The following is a 20,243-nucleotide window of genomic DNA, read 5'->3' on the forward strand; positions in this document are numbered from 1 at the left end:
TTTCAATTAATTTTTAGTTATTTTTACTAGCAGAAAAAATTCATGTGACTTTTCAATAAATAAGTTTTTTTAGTAGTTTTTACTAACTTTTATCATTTTAAGAAAGAAACGTTACTTGAAGTGGCGTTTTATTAAAATTTTGAATTTGTAACTTTTTATATTTTTTTATACTTTTATCCTTAAAATATTTATTCATTTTTTTTACCTTTTTAAATTAATCATGATTTTATTATGTTTATATTATTTTATACTTTTCAGCTACTTCATTAGTTATTTTTATGAAACACTTCTGATTTCAAAAGCTAATTTCTTAGCTTTCAGCTATCAATTAAGTTTTCAGCTTCTAGTTAACTTTTTAGCTAATTTTGTCAAATATAACCTAATTACTTAAGAAAAATAAAAAAATTATTAGATAAAAAAGTATTTGTTAAATTAATTAAGTTAGAACATAGTAAGCAAGAGATTTGCATTTGTAACCAAAACAAAAGCAAGAGAAAATAATTTCATATTAAATTTAGCAGAACTAATTAAAAAAAGTTAAAAAATTATAATAGAATATAATATCTATCAAGTAATTTAAATTTTATGGTGATTTAATGTAAATTTTTTATGTTATAAGTTTAGTCTGAATATAATTTCTTCCCTTGCATCTCATATATTATATTTGATTTATAAATTTCATTTGAATAAATTGACTCACACATATCAATGTATAAAAAAATATAGGTAAAAGAAAATCTTAATAATTCATTAAGTAAAAAATTATAAATAAGAAATAAATAATTTGTCTGATAAATAATTTTAAACACTAGTTTTCCTTAGAAAAGATAAGAGTGATTATGTTAGATTTAATTTGATTTCATATTTGAAAGGAAAAATATTTAGTAAAAGAAGCTCATTCTTACGAATTAAGTGTAAATTTTTATCTTAGTTCTTACAAAAATGTTTATCCTCATTACTATATTTTTATTTTTTATCCGGTAAGATAAATTTAAATTTCTCTTAAATTTTCATGAAAAGTATTAATTTTTATTTCTTTATATTTTTTGTCATACTGGCAGAAAAATATCATGAAATATAATATTGTATGAATAATATAATTAGTGAAGAGTTAACTTTGTCACTTTAAGAAAATAGTTGAAGAGAAAAGTTAGGAATATATTTATTATTATTTCAATATAAATTAATGTTAAATGTTGCTGTTTTCTACTTTAAGTATTATTTGCTTTAACAAGTTAATTTCGAAAAAATAAATGTTGAAAACAACAATTACAAAGAACTTTTTCTTTCTGCAAATAATATATTAAGATCTTAATATGTATGAGTTTGGAAAAAGCTTGATAAATATATATGTTAAAAATGCAGATTTATAATAGGAAAATGCCTTTTTAAAAACAATTAGTTTGTGTTTGGTTTGATGGATGAAAATAATATGAAAAGGATGGAAATAATAATATTGGGTGTTTGGTGAAAGAGAAACAAGATAAAAATAAGTTTTAAAATGATGGAATCCACTTGTATTATTTTTTACCTATTTTCACCTAAATTTCTTTTCTATTTTTCTTCCACTAAACAATTTTACTTATCACTTTATTTCTCAAATATTTTTACTTTCCCATTTTTATTTCATCTACTCTATATCTCTATTCTATATGACATTTAAAATTAATGTTGGGTTTGACCAAAGAATCATGGGAGAATTGATCGGACGGTGGAGATTGGAGAAGCGATGAGTGGCGAGTGGAACGAATGAATTCAGTTTTGACAGACTTTAAATGGAATCCCAAAATCTTTCGGGGGTTTTGTGAAGGTGAAGTATCCTTAAAATTTCCACAGGGGAAAGATAGGAAGGAAGTTGAGAATGGTTTTAATTGCTGTGGTTGTTGAGAGAAAGGGAAAAAAGTGGAAGTAGGACACATGAAAGAGGAAGGAGAGATGAAATTGGAGTTGTGCAATTGAGTGACATCCGTACAAACTATTATGTAGATTCTATAGAGATGGGTATAGCAAAAGTTGGACTCTTAACAATTGACACCTGTCGAAAAATGATTGAAAGGGTCGAGCAACAGGTGTCTCTCAAAAGTTTTCTAAATTTAGGCAGTATGGATTTCTTAATTGTGAAAGAAGAAAACCTGGTTTTGCTAGTCGTAGCTAGAAGCCTAGGACAGCACACGAGTGGATTTTTATTTCTTTGGTTTTCCGTTTTCTATACCTCCTTTGGCCAAAGCAAATCTATTGTCATCTATAATTATAGAAATAAAGCCTTCACAATGCATTGAAATTATACCAATGTTCCTATTTTGCTGAGGTGTCAACATTTTATGCATCCATTTTCCTGTCTAAAAACGTTCTCATCACACTATATTTTTTTTCTCTTCTGTTTCAATGCGGTGTGGGCAGAGTTTAGAGAGGGAAGGAGAAAGAATACACGCTCCATGAGAGAAGGTGGAAAAACACACTAAAGTTATGATTTTTATCTCAAAACTTCATGAATATAGGTTCATTTTCTTTGTTTTTTTACTTTATAGTTTAACTCCATGAGTAGCGGTTCATAAACACACCAAAGCTTTGATTTTTATCTCAAAACTCCATTAGTACAGGTTCGTTTTCTTTGTTTCTTTATTTTACGGTTTAACTCGATGAGTAGTGGTTCATAAACACACCAAAGCTACAATTTTTATCTCAAAACTCTATGAGTGCAGTTTCGTTTTTTTTGTTTCTTTACTTTACAATTTAACTCGATCAGTAGTGGTTCATAAACACACCAAAGCTGCAATTTTTATCTCAAACTCCATGAGTATAGGTTTCTTTTCTTTGTTTCTTTACTTTACGGTTTAACTCCATGAGTAGCAGTTCATAAACACACTAAAGCTGTAATTTTTATCTCAAAACTCCATGAGTACAAGTTCGTTTTCTTTGTTTCTTTACTTTACGGTTTAACTCCATTCGCAATTTGTTGTAACACCGATCTCATCTACTCATTCTCCTATATCTGCTTCAGACAGGGTATTTACACAGTGTAAGGTAAAGTGGTATGATTCTCTTACTTCATGAACCCTTAGCAGAAAATAATTTATTTTTTAATTGTTTTTTCCAATCCGGCTAATTGATAGTTTTGGGACATAGTGCTGGCTCACTAAGTGTACGATGACATTTAGTATATTGCTTTCTTTGGTACCAGAGAGTTTTGAAACCAAATTGTTCTTATTATGTATGGAGTTTTGTTTGTCGGGAAGAACTTATATCTGGATTGAACACATGTTATGACAACAACTAATTTATAGCTAATTGTTTCGTCGATCTAAATAAATTCTGTTATCTTTGTAGCAATGTCTCGTAAGGAAAACATGATCTCTGAATTGCATACCAAGAAAGGGACTTGGAAGATAACAGTATGAATCACTTATATGTGGCACATTAACAGCACAATGGTAGACAAACAATAGAAATGGTGTTCGTGGACCAAATGGTGTGTTTGCTGAGATTTCATACTGTAATTGACTACATTCATTTTCCCTGCTTTCTTGCATTGATCACTTTCATTGTTCACTCTTACAAGGTGCAAAGATTGGTGCCACTCTTTGGCAAGAATTGTTTGCTGAATTTGAGTCAAAGTTGCATTGTGGTTCTGCATATGTGATTCAGAACATTAAGGTTGTTAAGAATCATTCTGAATACAAAGTGAGTAAGATTCCATTTTTGATTTACTTGGTGAAAACTACTTCTGTTGGGGAGGCTGAATGTCCTGAGATTCTTCCTGATGTCCATGTTCTTACTTGATTTACTAATATTATTGCTGGGGTGACACCGCGTGACACTTTAATGGGTATGTGCATTAGTCAAATTGCTAGAATGGACATTATTATACTTTGTCAAGAATACTTACGATTTGGTTGTGTCGTAATTTTAATATATATATATATATATTGTTAGTGTTGTGGTTGAAGTCATTGAGCGTAAAACAATTAATCCTACATATAGAGTTACAATCAAGTTAAGGGATAACCAGTATTGTTTCTGCCATTCTTTTGCTACATATATGCCATTTCAGGTAGCCATCTTTGTAATAGTTAATATGTTTAATTCTAGATGTTTTCGGCTATAGTGATGGTGAGATGATGATGACTGTCTGGGAGGAATATGCTCTTCAGCTTGATGATGCTATAGAGAAGAATCATATTGATAGGAAGCCATTGGTGGTTATGTTAACACTTGCTAACATCAAAGATCCTAAAGGTCATTATCATGGAGTTTCTATTTCATTTGAGATTTGCTTCAATTCATTATATGTTTGTGTTTTACATTAAACTATAATATGATTTCTAGACAAGTATCCTCTCAGTGTCCAAAATATCAAGCATGGGTCGAAGTTGTATGTCAACACTGATATAGCAGAAATCTGAGAATTCCATAATAGGTAGCAAACCACTTAATTATCAGAACACTCAGATTTGCCCATGATCTTTTGTTGCATTTTCATAAAACACCAATTTGGTAATGTTGATGAATGCAGATTAGATGTAGGTATGCCATTCTATGTTGGCGGACTATCAGATCAAGGAAGTGTTTCTCAATCATAATATACCCAGTATTCCCAATGAAGCTCTGGGGACATGTTCTTGCATAATGTTAAAATGCTAAAATGGTTTAATTCCAATATAATCAGTGTCATATTTGAATAAGTCTTATGACATTAGGTTAATTTGATATTGTATACTATTTAATCTTTAAATACTTCTCGTGTAAAGCATATGAACATGATCTATCTATATACAATATGTTTGACAACCAATGACATCCAAGATTTTTTATTCTTTTTCTGTCATTTATTTTATTTTGTTCCTTAAATATAATATATTCCTAATATATGAGTAATACTAATATAGCATTCGAATCCATTTACTTGCAGGTTCAAATATCAAATTCAATGATCATCTAAAATTGTCTTCGTTGTTCTCCATTGGAAACATATGTCTACAAAAACATATTCATTCCTATGCTAAGTTACATTTAATCCATATTTATGTCCATTGATATTTCTTCTCATTATGTTTATTCAATTTTTCAAAATTCATATTATTATCTATCAAATATGTCTTTTCAGTTACATTTACATATTAATCATCATATTTGCTAGACTTTTCAGTTTCTATAAATATTAATCCATATTGATTCTTATTTTTATTAGATTAGACGCGTGAATTGTACCTGGCTTTCCCACTTCCCAGACTTTGAACAGGGACTTTCCTACTTCCCAATAACTACAGGGCAATTACATCAAGTAGATAAACGAGGCAGAAACAGAAACCAGCCGACTAAAATACCCATCAAATGATATACATTGGAACAAGCAATTCAGCGTTCGTACTAGACCTTTCTTCCTCTCTCGCTCTGCCCAAACTGAAAAGAGGGAATTGTCACCATCAAGTCATCCAGCCGAACAAAGCCACTCAAAGATTATCAACATGAGTTCTCAGTCATCAACTGATTCCAGTATTGTAAGTTTATTTGTCATTTAAATTGTTTCTTCTTTTTTGCATGAACCCAGACATGATGTCTTGGTTGCTTTACGTAAAAGAATTATTTAAATGTCATGTGAGCAAAAGTTAAAATTCCAAATTGAAGGATTTTTTTTCCTGGATTTTTTATTTGCCACTCGTAGTAGCCATTTTTTGCTGATCCGAAGAGTCTTCAACAGTTTGTTCGGATCAACACATAATAAAAGAATGGAAATGATGTTAAGAATCATTCCTTTGTCCTGCATGTTTACCTTATGGAAGTAGATAGATTAACATATGTATATTTGACAACACAGTGGAAGGGAAAGAAAAGGAAATGAGAAGGGTATAGAAATTAACATTTAATGTAATTTTTCATTAAATTCATTTTTATCTGTTGTGGATAAAGTTTGATGTTCATATAAATTCTTTGGATACTTCACTTTCATTTTTTATTGTCTACCCATTTTTGGAGGGAATATAGATCACCAAAAAAATGAATTCCCAGGGAACACTTTATTCCCTAACGATGCTTTTGTTCTTCTATTATAATCATAATGATCCAAACAAGGGATTAAACAGTTTTTTCACCATTAATTTTCAATATGTTTGTTGGATGAATAATATTTGCATTTCATACTCATTGTTTTTGCCCTCATTCTTTTCTGGACATATGTCTTCTTTGGTTGGCAAAGTAGGAATTCCAAAGTGCAAGCATCGTAGCTTGTCGGTCTAACTTTGCAATTTATAGTGAATAAGGGTGGCTGAAATTTTCAGCTTTTCATTTTGACCCCACTTTTTCCTTTCATTTCACTATCATAACTTAAATTGAGCATATTTCCGAAACATCTCAATTACAAATTATTGTTTCACACTCACCATTGTTTTGCATCCAAATTTTTTACAATGTTTGGGTTCTGATTATTTCTCACCCTACCACGTATAACAAAACTCTCAAATCAACTATTTAAACAATTACAAATTTTTTTCATATTCTCTTTATTCCTTTATATAATTTTATATAGATATAGATATTTTCTTTTGCTATATATTTTAGTAGTATTGATTTTTTTTAAGGCTTAAATATTTTTTTAAAATTTGTTAATTATTTTTAAAAATTCCTTCAAAAATGATATTTGGTTTTTATTAGTCATTCAAATTTTTTAAATTTTTTTTAGTATATATATAAAAGAGTAGTAAATATATAAAAAGTATATAAATATATAGAAGAGTATCCTAACAATATCATCATTTTAAACATATAAAAAGTATAGGCAGGTTAAATGATCGAAACAAACATTTTATATTATTGACACCTGACTTGATCAAGGGGTAAAATGGGAGTTTTGATAAAAAAAATTTATTTTTCACCTTTTATTTTTTATTTCTATTTCTAAACCAAAAACGTATTGAGAAAGAGAGAGGTGGTATGGTAAGGTAATGTTGTATGGGTTTGTCTAACTAAAGCTTTTTTTTTGGAAACATTTGGGTAATGATGATGAGGCATTATCTTTTATATTATCGCATTGAATGCTACTTCTGTTACGACACTTCTTTTTTCTTCTTCTATCATAGCCATAGCCTGCTCTCTGTCCTCGGTCTGCACTCTCCACTTCACACGCTCTTTTCCTTACAAACACTTTGCACCCTATCAACTTTTTCACTTTTAAAATATATTGAATAAAAAATATGCTTAATTTTGTTTTAAAATATAATAATAGATACATCAATTTTCATAATATAATAAATTTTATATGAAAGTTTATTTAAAAGTTTAATTTCTATAAAAGTTTGTATATCATTAATCAATCATAAATTTTTTCAGCATAACTTATAAAATAATTATTATAAAATTTAATAATTTTTTTAATATACTTACTATAAAAATTAATAAATTTATCATATATGATAATTTTGTGATTAAATAATAATATAATTTAGGTACATATTATTCATTTATTAAATTATAGTTGGAGAGGGTAAAACTATCAAAATTTATAAGTCATTTTCATTCACTTTAAAAGAATACATAGATATATATATGTAAAAGAGTATAGTTTGGTGAGACTTTCTAACCGGACCTTCTTATACCATGGGATGACCTCCTTATCCAAACTCAGATACCAAATATAATAATAGATACATCAATTTAGTAGTATAAGAAATTTTATATAATAGATACAACAATTTTAGTAGTATAAGAAATTTTATATAATAGATACAACAATTTAAGTAGTATAAGAAATTTTATATGAAAGTTTATTCAAAAGTTTGATTTCTTATCAAAGTTTTTCTATTATTAATCAATCATAAATTCTTTTAGTATAACCTATAAAATAATTATTATAAAAATTAATAAATTTATCATATATGATAATTTTGTAATTAAATAACAATATAATTTGTGCCCAATATATTCATTTATTCAATTATAGTTGAGGAGAGTAAAATTATCAAAGTTTATAAGTCATTTCCATTCATTTTTTTAATAAATAAACTGTTGGTCCAATTATATGACTCCAATAATCCTATATTGTTGACACATTGCTTAAACAAGGACAAAATGAGAATTTTAAAAACTAAAAAGAGAAAGATAACTAAAAAATAAATACATGCAAAAGGACGTAACACTAATCATGTGTTATGTAAAGGAAAGACAATAGAAATGGAGATGTTTTTTTTAGTGATGGAGAATATTGTACTCCTTTTGTTCACCAAAAAATAGTTGTGATTTTTTATACTTTTTCTTACCATTTTTATAATTTGACATATTTTACTTTTTAATCAAATTGCAATTTCATTATATATATAAAAAAGCAGAGCAAAACGGAGCAAGCCATGCGTATGGTAGCCATCTAAATTTTCATTGAGTTCTTTTTAGTACAAACTCAAATAATATAAAAAAGACATCCTACATTTAGCAGCCATCTAAATTTTGATTGACTTCTTTTACATATTAATTCCCATTTCAACAAATAATAATGTACTACATGTTTAACTTTGTCAACGTTTTTACATGTTCCAACATACTCACTTTTTGAAGAAGTACCAATGTACATCTATCCCCTTTATCAAATATACAAATCATTACCTATATTGTTTATAATTCAAACTTATTTTTGTGCTAACCATATATGACATACCATATATAATAATATGTCATCACAATATGTATATGGGATATCATATTTTGTTCAAATGTTTACTTGGTTAATGTTATTTGCAATTTCTTTAATATAATTAAACTACCAACATATATTATCAAATATCAAATATTACTATTAACCCATGCTTCGGCACGGGCTAGCTTTAAGTTATTAATAAAACAACAACCAATTGGCTAACGTGTCACATTTGTAAATTTTTGGCAATAAAACAATGATCTCCTCTGGCAACCCCGCTTCAACTCTACTTTTGTTTTCTTACTCCCGCTTCACCTATGCTAACGTGTCAGTTCCATGAATTTCGTTATTATAAAATTCCTAATTCAAAACCCATAGCTTTCTCCATTTCACAATTTGTCCATTTCCTCTTTCTTTCGAGCCTCTTCCTCTCACTCTTGTGATGTGCTTTTCAAATTTCAAATTTGAATTTCAAATTTTTGGCTTTTATAATTTTCTCTTTCTTCTTCTTTATCTTTTTCCTAGACAAAATTGAGCTATACCGTCGTCCGCTCCGTTCAAAATTATATTCGAGTTGTACCGCTCACTCCATTATGAGCTCCATCACTATAGACTTCTCGCTGCTCCACCTCTCACCGCCCCACTCCTGCTGCCACATATCCTTCCTCATTTCCTGTGATTCCTCCCGCCGCAAATCTAGCTTTGGCGACTTTCACAGTAACAACAACAACGATTATCTCGAAGCTTCTCTCCTGCTATCAGGTTATTCACTCTCACCTTAGTTCTCTCCTTCAATAATGTTTATAAAACTCTTTGCCAACTTCCAAAAAAAAAACTTTTGATAACAAAGCGATTATTTTCTCAGAAAAATGGGATCCAAATGTGTGAAGAACTTTTCATTCAATGCTCCAAATGTGGCAAATGTTGTCCTAAGGTTCGTTCTTATTTCACTTTCTAAAACACTCAAATGTGAGATTTGTACAAAAAAATAATAATTATAACAGGACAAGGCTATGATGAGGTTTCTAATGAGGAACATTGTTGATCAAGCTGCAGTCAGAGATGTTCAGGAGGCTTGTGTTTATGAACTTAATTTTCTTATTCTTTACCTTTCTTTATTTATTTATTTTTTGCACGATATTTATTTGGTTTTTTTTGGGGCTAGAAAAGCATTTAACAATTTACTAATATTGTAATAATTCTACTGTCGGAATGCAGGACGCCTATGCCGCGCTATGACCAGTATAAAGATGCATAGGATATAAGTGTTGTAATTAAGGTATATTCTTGACAAATGTAAGAAGTCATGTTTTTAACTTTATCTTGGTAGAAGAGGTTTTTGCCATAAAAGTGTGTAAAAAAGAATTAAAATTTTATTTGATTCATAGCTTTGATTTGGATGGTTAGGATAATATTATAAATATTCTTTTTATTTAAGTCTATAAATCCATTTGGTTTACTTTTTTTATTTGTCATTAATGTTTTAAATCATTGTATTTGAATCTATTCATGCAATTAATCAAGCTTATCTAACTTTTCAGATCAAACAAGGTAGGAAAGTTGCTTGCTGAAGCATTATTGGGAGGATGGTAGGGAAATAGGTATTTTGCTTATTTCAAAGTTTCTTTATAAAATTTAGCTACTTTAAAATTGTGAATATGAAATATTTTTAATCTATGAATTTCAAGCCTGTTACACAAATAAAACATATTTTTTATCTATCTATGGAGTCATGGTCTATTTTATATTTACACTAATGAATTTTTAAAGACGGTTTAACAACTCATTGTCTATTTTAAAGCCTGTTACTTTCTATCCTTTTTGTAATGTAGTGGTTCTGTTCATATTAATTGTCATTTGTGTATTTGTGTAGCATTATCCAGTGCTTTATTTTATCTAGATAATGCTATACAAGTCTTTCTGCATTTTGTTTGAATGATATTATATTTTTTTTTTTTTTGGACTAATTTATGAGTTGCAAGTCATGTGTTTGATATAATGCCCAAATGAACTTTGAAATATTTTAGCTGATATAATGCCTAAGTTTACTATAAAACATGAACTTTGAAAAGAAAATTGCACATGGTTAGCTCAATTAAATAAAATTTTTTCTCAACCTTTCAGATGATTGACTTTCATTTACAATTCATCATTGCATGTTTGCTGATTAAGGGAAAAAATTGCAGACCTAGGCCTCCAGGACTGAACCCTTCGATATGATATTGTTGAAGTAAGGAGATTACCATGTTTTAAGCGAGAAGATGATGAAATTCAATATGCCTTTTATATGATCCGTTTTACTGTGTGTTTGCAGTTGTAAATGAAATAGTGTTGTGAATATTATTTTCCAAGTATAAATATGAAATAGTCTTGTGAATATTATCTTCAAATAGTCCAATGAATATTGTTTTGCTCTTCATACTTTTTCATTTAAGAAACATCACTCCCTGAAGATAGTCTAGTGAATATTTTAGATGAGTTTTGTTTATGAATTGAACTTTGGAGGTGTAGAATTTTTTCACAACATTATCTTTATATGCAATGCTTAATTCTGATAATTTGGTGATAACTGTGATTGTTTTTTTATTGAATCAACGTGTGTATCATGCTGTTAAAGGAGTTTGTTTTGATAATTCAAAAGAAAAAACAAATCTAACAGGAATATGATTTGCAGATCAATTATATTTTCATTTGAAGAGGTTACTTTGAAGTTCATTAGTGCTGGTAAACAGGTACTCTTTGTGTTGTTGGTCTTTAAATAAGAATTATATGATTGCAATGTTTTTCAATGAGTGAATTTTTTGAAGAGTTTATATTGTAATTTTGTTTTTTCAGAAGAATTTTTTTTGCTTATATTCTTCTCTATTTCATTCTTCTTTTGCATCTAAAACTTGTGTTCACAAAGTTAGTCCAACCACACACATGGTAATAATTCAATAATGTTGATACTCATTTATGAGTTAGTTTTTTTGTTTAATAATGAGTAAAGCTTAAGAGCAATTTCTGATACTCTTCTAATTTTGTATACTCTTATATGGCTTTGGGCAATTAAATTACTACTTTAGTTGTATTAATAATTTTTATCATTTGAAGAGGTCACTTTGAAGTTCATTAGTGCTGGTGAACAGATACTCTTCATGTTGTTGGTCTTAAAATAAGAATTACACGGCTACAGTGTTTTTCAATTAGTGAATTTCTTGAAGAGTTAATATTATAATTTTGTTTTACAAGAAGAAAATGTTTTTGCGTGTACTCTTCTCTGTTTCATTCTTCTCTTGCATCTAAAACTTGTGTTCACAACTTTAATCCAACCAAACACACGGTAGTAAATCAAATCAATAATGTTGATACTCATTTATGAGTTAGTTTTTTTTTTTTTAAAAAAAAAGGGTAGAGCTTGGGAGTAATTTCTAATACTTTTCTACGGCTTTGGGCAAATAAATCACTGCTTCAGTTGTATTCTTAATCTTTAGTTTTTGGTGTTTTCCTCAGTGACAACAAGAATGTATTGGACGAAACGACTACAATGAAGCTTTTCGAAAGGTAGTAGTTGATTCTTGATATGATTGCTCCATGTTTTTGGTTAGACATTAATTGTTGTTGCATACATCTTTTCTTCAATTTTATTTATAAAGTTCTTCCTGGTCGTTTGTGTATATGAAATTCGCTCAAGCACATTTGATTACTTAAAAGTTAATAAAGATTGTCAATGTATATTCATGTGAGTTTATAGATATTTTTGGCATGCAAATTAATTTGGGTTTCCTATCTTGGTCTTTTAGATAATTTGACTACTCATAAAAGATGACTCTTCATCAAAGAATAATAATTTCGAGTATCAATCAATTAATAAAGAGTTTCATTCTTTTCTCATTGACAACAAGGATGTATTGGATGAAATGATTGCCATGAAGCTTTTAAAAAGGTAGTAGTTGATTCTTGATATGTCTGTTGTATGTTTTTTGGTTGGACATTAATTCTTGGTGCATACCTGTTTTCTTCAATTTACTTATAAAGTTCTGGTAGTTTGTGCATATGAAATTCTCTTGAGCATGTTTGATTACTTAAAAGTTAATAAGATTGTCAATGAAGATCCATGTGAGTTTATAAATATTTTTTGCATGCAAATTAATTTGGGTTTCCTATCTAGATATTTTGGATGAATCGAATGCTCTTAGAAGATGACTCTGCATCGAAGAATAGCAATTGAGATGAACAATCAATTATTAAAGAGTTTCGTGCTTTTCTTAGTGACAACAAAGGATGTATTGGACGAAACAACTACAATTAAGCTTTTGGAAAGATAGTAGTTGATTCTTGATATGTCTGCTGCATGTTTTTTGGCTAGACATTAATTCTTGGTGCATACCTGTTTTCTTCAATTTTATTTATAAAGTTATGGTAGTTGTGTATATCAAATTCTCTCGAGCACATGTTATTTCTTTTGCACACAATTAAATTCAACGAAAGATGCAGGAAAGTAGAGGATGTGCTTTGAGGATAGAGTGAAGGGTCCAAATCCATGTTGTTTGTATTGATTAGTTTTGTAGTTCTTTGAGATTTTTAGAATTTTTGGCTGGACATTAATTCTTGGTGCATACCTGTTTTCTTCAATCTACTGTTAGTAATAAAAGAACAACCAGCTGGGACACCTGTCACACTCTCAATTTTTTCATAATTTTATATTAATTCTGCTTCCCAAGCCGGACCTCCTTTCCTCTGCTTCTCTTTTTTGTGTTCTCGCAATTATTACTTCTACTCTTTTATGTTCATTTTGAAATTCAAATTCAAATTTCAAAATTTTCAATTTCAGTTTCTCTTATACGTTTCTCTCTTTCTTTCTTTCTTTCTTTCTTTCTTTTTTTCTTCTCTCCACAGACAACAAATCCAACTCATTTTCTCCATTTTTGTCTCTCCCTTTCATCATTTTCTCCTTCTTCTTTTTCTTAAAAAATCTAAATCTGTGAGTAAGTGTTTATTCTCATATTTCTTTTGCCTTTGGTGTTCGATTTCATTTTTCTCTCTTAATAATTTTTATGAGGTGGTGTTTTGTTATGTGTGTTTGTAGTTTCACCAATACCAAGTGGTTGGGAGAGCTCTTCCCACGCAACCAGATCAGCACCCCAAGATCTATCAAATGAAGCTTTGGTCCACCAATGAGGTTTTCGCCAAGTCCAAGTTCTGGTAATGTTTTGTTTCTTTTTAACAGTTTTATTTTTCTGACATGATTGATGTAATGTTTTGCGCCGTGTATTATTTTCTTAGTTTCTAGCAATTGGATTTAATTGCCTTTATTTTTGAATTCTATGATTTAGGGATTGTTTGTATAATTTTGATTTTGTTTTGCTTTCAATTAGGTATTTTTTGAGGAAATTGAAAAAGGTGAAGAAGAGAAACAACCAAGTGCTTGCTATCAACGAGGTAAAATATCATTTTTTGAAGTATATTTCCTATTTATTAATGTCGAGGTTGCTTTATGATTTCCTTACTTAATTTATTTTATGTCTGCCAAATGGCGACTATAATGCCTGAAAGTTATTTTAGTTTTTTTGAGAAGTGAAGCTCATCACCTTTTAGAATTTGTCATTTGGTTATGGCTATCACGATGATGCATTTTTATTCTATTAATCCTTACAATAACTGGTTTCAATTTTTACAATATTATGTGCAAAAGCACCTTTTGTAATAAGGTTGGAAATGTCTTGAGGCAGAGTGTTGCTCGTAGCACAAAAGCACCTGTTTTATCCATGTATAATTACATTCGTTGCATGTCTTCAAGCAAGCTTTTCATTGGAGGTATTCATTGTTGTTGGAAAAATAGTTGTGGATACAAACCACACACCTGATCGCCAATTTTCTTATAGTTTTATTGTTTTTAACTTTGCTATTTCAGGCCTTTCATATGGAGTTGATGATTAATCTCTTAAGGATGCATTTTCTGGCTTTGGAGATGTGGTTGATGGTAAATTCGGCTCACTTTCATTGTTGTCACATGGTGTCCAATTTTAGCCACCCGTCATCCTCACTTTACCATATGTTCTTCAGTTTCCTTTGATGTCATTATAATTTTGCCATGGCATTATAATCACAGCAAGCATAGCATTTGTATGTCATTGCTAAATAACTATAATTGTTCTTTTGTTGGTGCATTCAATCGAAAATTTCTTGGTTTCATATTGACAAAACTGGAATAAACATAAACATGTGGCTGGTGAGATTTCATGCCTGCATTAAAAAATGACTGTGTGGTCCTATTTTTGGTTCTGTCATACTTATACTTGTGGGTTTGTTTCATAGCAAAAGTTATAATTGACATAGACTCTAGAAGATCAAGGAGATTTGGGTTTGCTAACTTTTCCAATGATGAGTTTGTAAGTTCGGCACTCTCTGCAATGGATGGGAAGGTCAAAGTGCTTTTCAGTTTATATTGAACTTTTTTATTACAGTCATATGCTGATGGTGAGGTTGGATTTAATTGATGATGCAATTTGATAAAAATTTCTAGCTTCCTTTTAATACCTACTCTAGCCTTGCTTAATATTTTCTGTTTTGGCTTAGCTGATGGCCATTAAATTTCTCATATTTGTCTCTCCTTCCTTTCTTGGTAACAAGTGGTTTTCTCTTCAAGCAATGTTTGTTGTTGAAAAAGTATTAAGGCTAGAGTAGAGATAAAGATAGGTTGTTTTTGTGGTAACAAATGGTTTTCCCATTTATATTGTTGCTTTTTTAAGTTCTTCATATTATGAACTAACCTCAATTTGACACTGTGTTTATTGTCAGCTATTTCGTTGTTTTAATTGTATAAAGGCCTCACTTTAGCTTCTGCTTCACATGGTATGACAAGCATTCTGAGTTGTGTAGTTGATTTCTTTGAGGTTAATTCTATTTGGCAGAGTTCCAAGTCGTATTACGATATATGAACTTTGAAGTTGTTTCCTATCCTTTTTAGCACATGTAATTTTTAACCCAGTATCAATGTTTTAACTTTCCACGTTAAGAGTTTTTTTTTCACTAGGTGTCATTTAGTTCTCTTTATTTAACTATTACATTTTGGTTAGGTTTCTTGTTAAGATCTTCCATGATTTACTTGAAGAAGTAATGGCTACAACTGCAAGATGCCATGGTCTTATGGCTCATGTTAAACAGCTTGAGATTGAAGTTCCTTCACTGGAGAAGGCTTTCTTTTCTCAAACTCATCATTCCTCATTCTATACAAATGGAGGTTAGATTTCTCTTTACAGAGTCCCATTGTGTTTGTAACTTGTCATTGTCATAGTGATTTAAGTTGTAACCATTAGGTGTAATTGTCCCTTTTTGCTAATTTAAACATACTTGCATATTGCATTGTAGCGATTGATTGGCATCCTAATCTACGTTTTGAACAAAATCTTGTGACTTGTGCAGACTTACCTCGATTTACAATGGATTCATATGAAGAATGTCATGGTCCTCCTAGACTGTACTTGTTGGATAAGTATGAGCTGATTCATGAGACATATGATTAGAAAATAATTATTATGTTATAGATTTTTCAAATTTGTTCTTTTTGGCTTTTGGCTTCTTTAAAGGTTTGATGTAGTTGGGGATGGGGCATGTCTGAAGCGTTATACTAATCCATCATTCTTTAAAATGGAATCAACTTCATCTGTAATTGCTACAATAGAAGTTTAGAGAGAAAAGAGAATAAATTTACTGTTTGGTGTTGTTCTAAGCATTACTATATATTTGTATATTAACTTATAAAAATGATTAGTGAAAGTCCAATTGTTCTAAGCATGATTAGTGAAACACCTTCATTTGTCAACTTTTTTATTATCTGTTATCTCAAATTAAGTTATTGGTTATGTTAGGATGTTCCAAGTAGTATGTATTACTATATGAAAGAGAAAAGGTTTACTCATTTGATTATAGAAGATTGTGCCGAATGCCGCATTATTTACAATGACTGGCGAAAGATGGCAAAAATTGGATGTGGATGGAGAAATTTTTCCAAAGCCCACAACTTCACACCTGCCATGGAAATAGTCTTCGAATTTCTTGATCCCAATGTCAACTATGTTTTGGTTTGACCATGTTTATAAATTTACTGTAATGTCGAAGTAACATTTGTAAATTTTTGTAAATTGTACACTTATTTGGTTCTCAAGCTTTTGTGCAACATATTATGTCTTCAACGCCATAACTTTGTTATTTCCTTTTTGGTATATAATATATGTTTTTCTTTTGCATCATTATCAAATTTAATTTGTACGTACTGGTGATTCACTTTTTTTATCTTATATTACTTTTTAGCTTATTCACTTGCTTTTAAATTTAAGAAATAACAATATTGTATAATATTATAATTATATAGTCCACACCTGTATTGTAATTTTGATGTAAGCTCCATTGGAGCTTGTAGGCCTATGATCTTCTTCATCAATGGATTCCTTTGCATCTTGGAAGATAAATGACAGCGGAATGGAGAAGGAAGAGAGAGAGGAGATGCCACTTCAAGGAGAAGATGAGTCTAGAAAAAACTCACCACCATAGGAGGCCATGGATAAGAGCTTGGAGGAAGAAGAAGATGAATGAAGGGAGAGGGAGAGAAGAGCACGAAATTTTGTGCTCTAAAAGAGCTCTAAAATCTGAAGTTAATATTCAAATGATCAAAGTTCCAAAAAATGCACACACATGACCTCTATTTATAGCCTAAGTGTCACACAAAATTGGAGGAAAATTTGAATTTCAATTCAAATTTCACTTGAATTTGAAATTGAATTTGTGGAGCCAAACTTTGGAGTCAAAATTTCACAAATTATGATTAGTGAATTTTAGTTATGGTTCAGCCCACTAATCCAAGATCAATTCCAAGATTCTCCACTAAGTGTGCTTAGGTGTCATGAGGCATGTAAAGCATGAAGGACATGCACAAAGTGTGACTATATAATGTGACAATGGGGTGTAGTAAAAAAATGCTCACCTCCCCCTCTAAAATTTAATTGGATTGAGCTTCAACCAATTCAATTAAATTTATTTCCAACTACACACATCAAATATTCACTTAGTGCATGTGAAATTACAAAACTACCCCTAATACAAAAACTAGTCTAGGTGCCCTAAAATACAAGGGCTGAAAAATCCTACATTATGGAGCCCTAAATACAAGGCCCAAAAATAATGAAACCTTAATCTAATATGTACAAAGATAAGTGGGCTCATACTTAGTCCATGAGCCCGAAATCTACCATAAGGCTCATGAGAATCCTAGGGCCTTCTCTTGCATCTTTGACCCAATCTTCTTGGAGTCTTCTATCCAATGCCCTTAAGGGGTAGGATTGCATCAAATTTGTATTTTTCAACTTACCCGTGCAAATACACAGGTTACTGACTAGTAAATTAAATGAATGAAACAAAGTGAAAATGAAAAACAAGAGACAAACAATAAAAGGTTAGGATTAAATTTTTTTTACAAAACTAAGGAGTAGTGTGCAAGAATGAGAGAACTTCTATTCTAGGACTAGGAGGCTTCGAGCCACTTTTACCCTCCTATTACTTTATTTTTTATTTTTTTATTAATTATTGTTATGTGAAACTTTGAGGTTAGGTTCCTCTTTTTTACATGAATACCATTAGAATTGGGCTCTACCCAGTTTATTCCCTTGCCTCTTTTTCTTTTCTATTTTTTTGGGCTTGTGCTTCCTGCACCCCTCTTTTGCTTCTTACATCTCCAAAAAGACCAAAACAGACCAAACTACTGCTCCAACCAACCACCCAACACCATTGTTCCTCACCTCCACCCAACCACCCAACACCACCGCTACACGCAAACACCGGAAACCAACACCATTAACGACCATGGTGTAGGGAAGAAGGCTTGATGGAGTCAGGATAACGAAGGAGGTGGAAAATGTGACCCCATTCCAAAAAGGATATTTTGGAATACACTATTTTTTTTTTAACCTTCTGGAATAGCCTTTTCGAAAACATGTTAACATAATTTCATAATAGCCTTTCCACCTCTTTTGTCATCTGGACTCCATCCCACCTTCTTCTTTGCATCATGGTCATCGATGGTAGTGTTGGCTATTGGTGTTTGTGTGTAGTGGTGGTGTTGGGTGGTTGGGTGAGGGCTAATATGGTCTGTTTGGATTTTTTGGAGGTACAGAAGAAAAAGGGATGGGGATGCAGGAAGTAAAAGTCTTCCTATTTTTGTTGTGTATTTTGATTTTTCAGGTCTCGACCGATTTTATATATTGTTGTAAATTAAAATATTTTATTCTGAAGCATTGGATCCTTTCTAATTACATGCCAGTGTTTAGTAATATTAAGTTTGGCTCATTCCGTTAACTATTATCATTAATAGTTGGATCGGACATATTTTCCTTTTTGACCTCTTGGGATAAAAAGCGATACAAAAGAAATTTATAATACTTATGTATTCTACTCAACCAATTGAGATAGACCTTTTGGTGAAACATATTATTCTGATTAAATGAAAATCTAAATGCAAAATATAAAAGCTATAAAATATTAATAACATTATTGTAAAGTGAAATTATTAATAAAAAGTGGTTTATAGAATGTGACATACTTTTGATCTTTAGATTTTTTGGGAACACATGTTTTGATAACTTGGTGATGATAGAATTTAGTCCTTATAAAATCTTCTCATGTGGCACATTCATGTGTCTAACATGTGGTACATTCATCTGGTTACTTGGTATTACTACTATTTTATTTTTAAGATATATGAGTTGTGATAACCTCAAAATTCTAAAATTAAAATGAAAATAAAAATGACCAACACACAATATTTCACAAAAAAAAAAAAAAACACTTAACTTTAATTATCCACTACACTAAGAAATACGTAAGACTATGTGACTATTTCTATCGAGCAAAAAATATTGATTATCACTAAAATAAAATAAACTGATTTAAGTGAATAACTAAATTTTTTAGAAATAATCATTTTTAACAGACATTGTAAGGTGTTCATACGAACTTTACATTTGCATAATCAACTTTGGAACCTAATTTAATTTCAAATATCATTTTTATTTAAAAATATATATATATATATATTTCCAACATTTTTCCACATATAATGACTCTAATTTCTAAAATTTTAGTGTTTCAAGTTCGCCGTGTAGCCGTGACCGAATTGCGACAAAACTTTCTATAATTTTAGGCAAACTTTAACCTAAACATTTTCACAAATCACAATGCTTGTATTTTTTTTTTGGATCCACCAACGCACATATTAGGTTGGCCATTATCTAAATTGCATTTACGAGTTTTGGGCCAACCACATAGAATGATTTGGGCTATGTTTGGGCAGTGTCGCGGGTCAAGTTAGAATGAAAATAAATAAAGAATAATGGATATGAAGAATAATACATGTCTCTAGAACTAAGTGATTAGATACAAATAAATAATGAGTTCAAGTTAAGATTGAATCATTTAAATAGTATTTGAATTTAATTATTGACAAAAATAATTAATGATTAGACTTTATATCTTTCAATAAAACTTCCAATTAGTGTGAATATCTTTCTCCTAATGAACCAAATGATCAAGACAAAAAAATAAAAAATAAATACATACATGTGCCTCTAGTGACCGGTCCTCATCACCTTAA

At 30.1% G+C, this 20,243-nt stretch overlaps 1 long non-coding RNA gene across 1 annotated transcript; it reads left to right on the plus strand.

The window, feature by feature from the left end:
- Window positions 1-14,329: 14,329 nt before the first annotated feature.
- Window positions 14,330-16,381, plus strand: LOC114392161. The gene is made up of 4 exons (XR_003662253.1): window positions 14,330-14,416; window positions 14,514-14,582; window positions 14,918-15,842; window positions 16,025-16,381. It is a non-coding gene; the product is annotated as an uncharacterized LOC114392161 (long non-coding RNA).
- Window positions 16,382-20,243: the final 3,862 nt, after the last annotated feature.

The sequence above is a fragment of the Glycine soja genome, chromosome 17, assembly GCF_004193775.1.
Source record: "Glycine soja cultivar W05 chromosome 17, ASM419377v2, whole genome shotgun sequence".
Lineage (NCBI taxonomy): Eukaryota > Viridiplantae > Streptophyta > Magnoliopsida > Fabales > Fabaceae > Glycine > Glycine soja.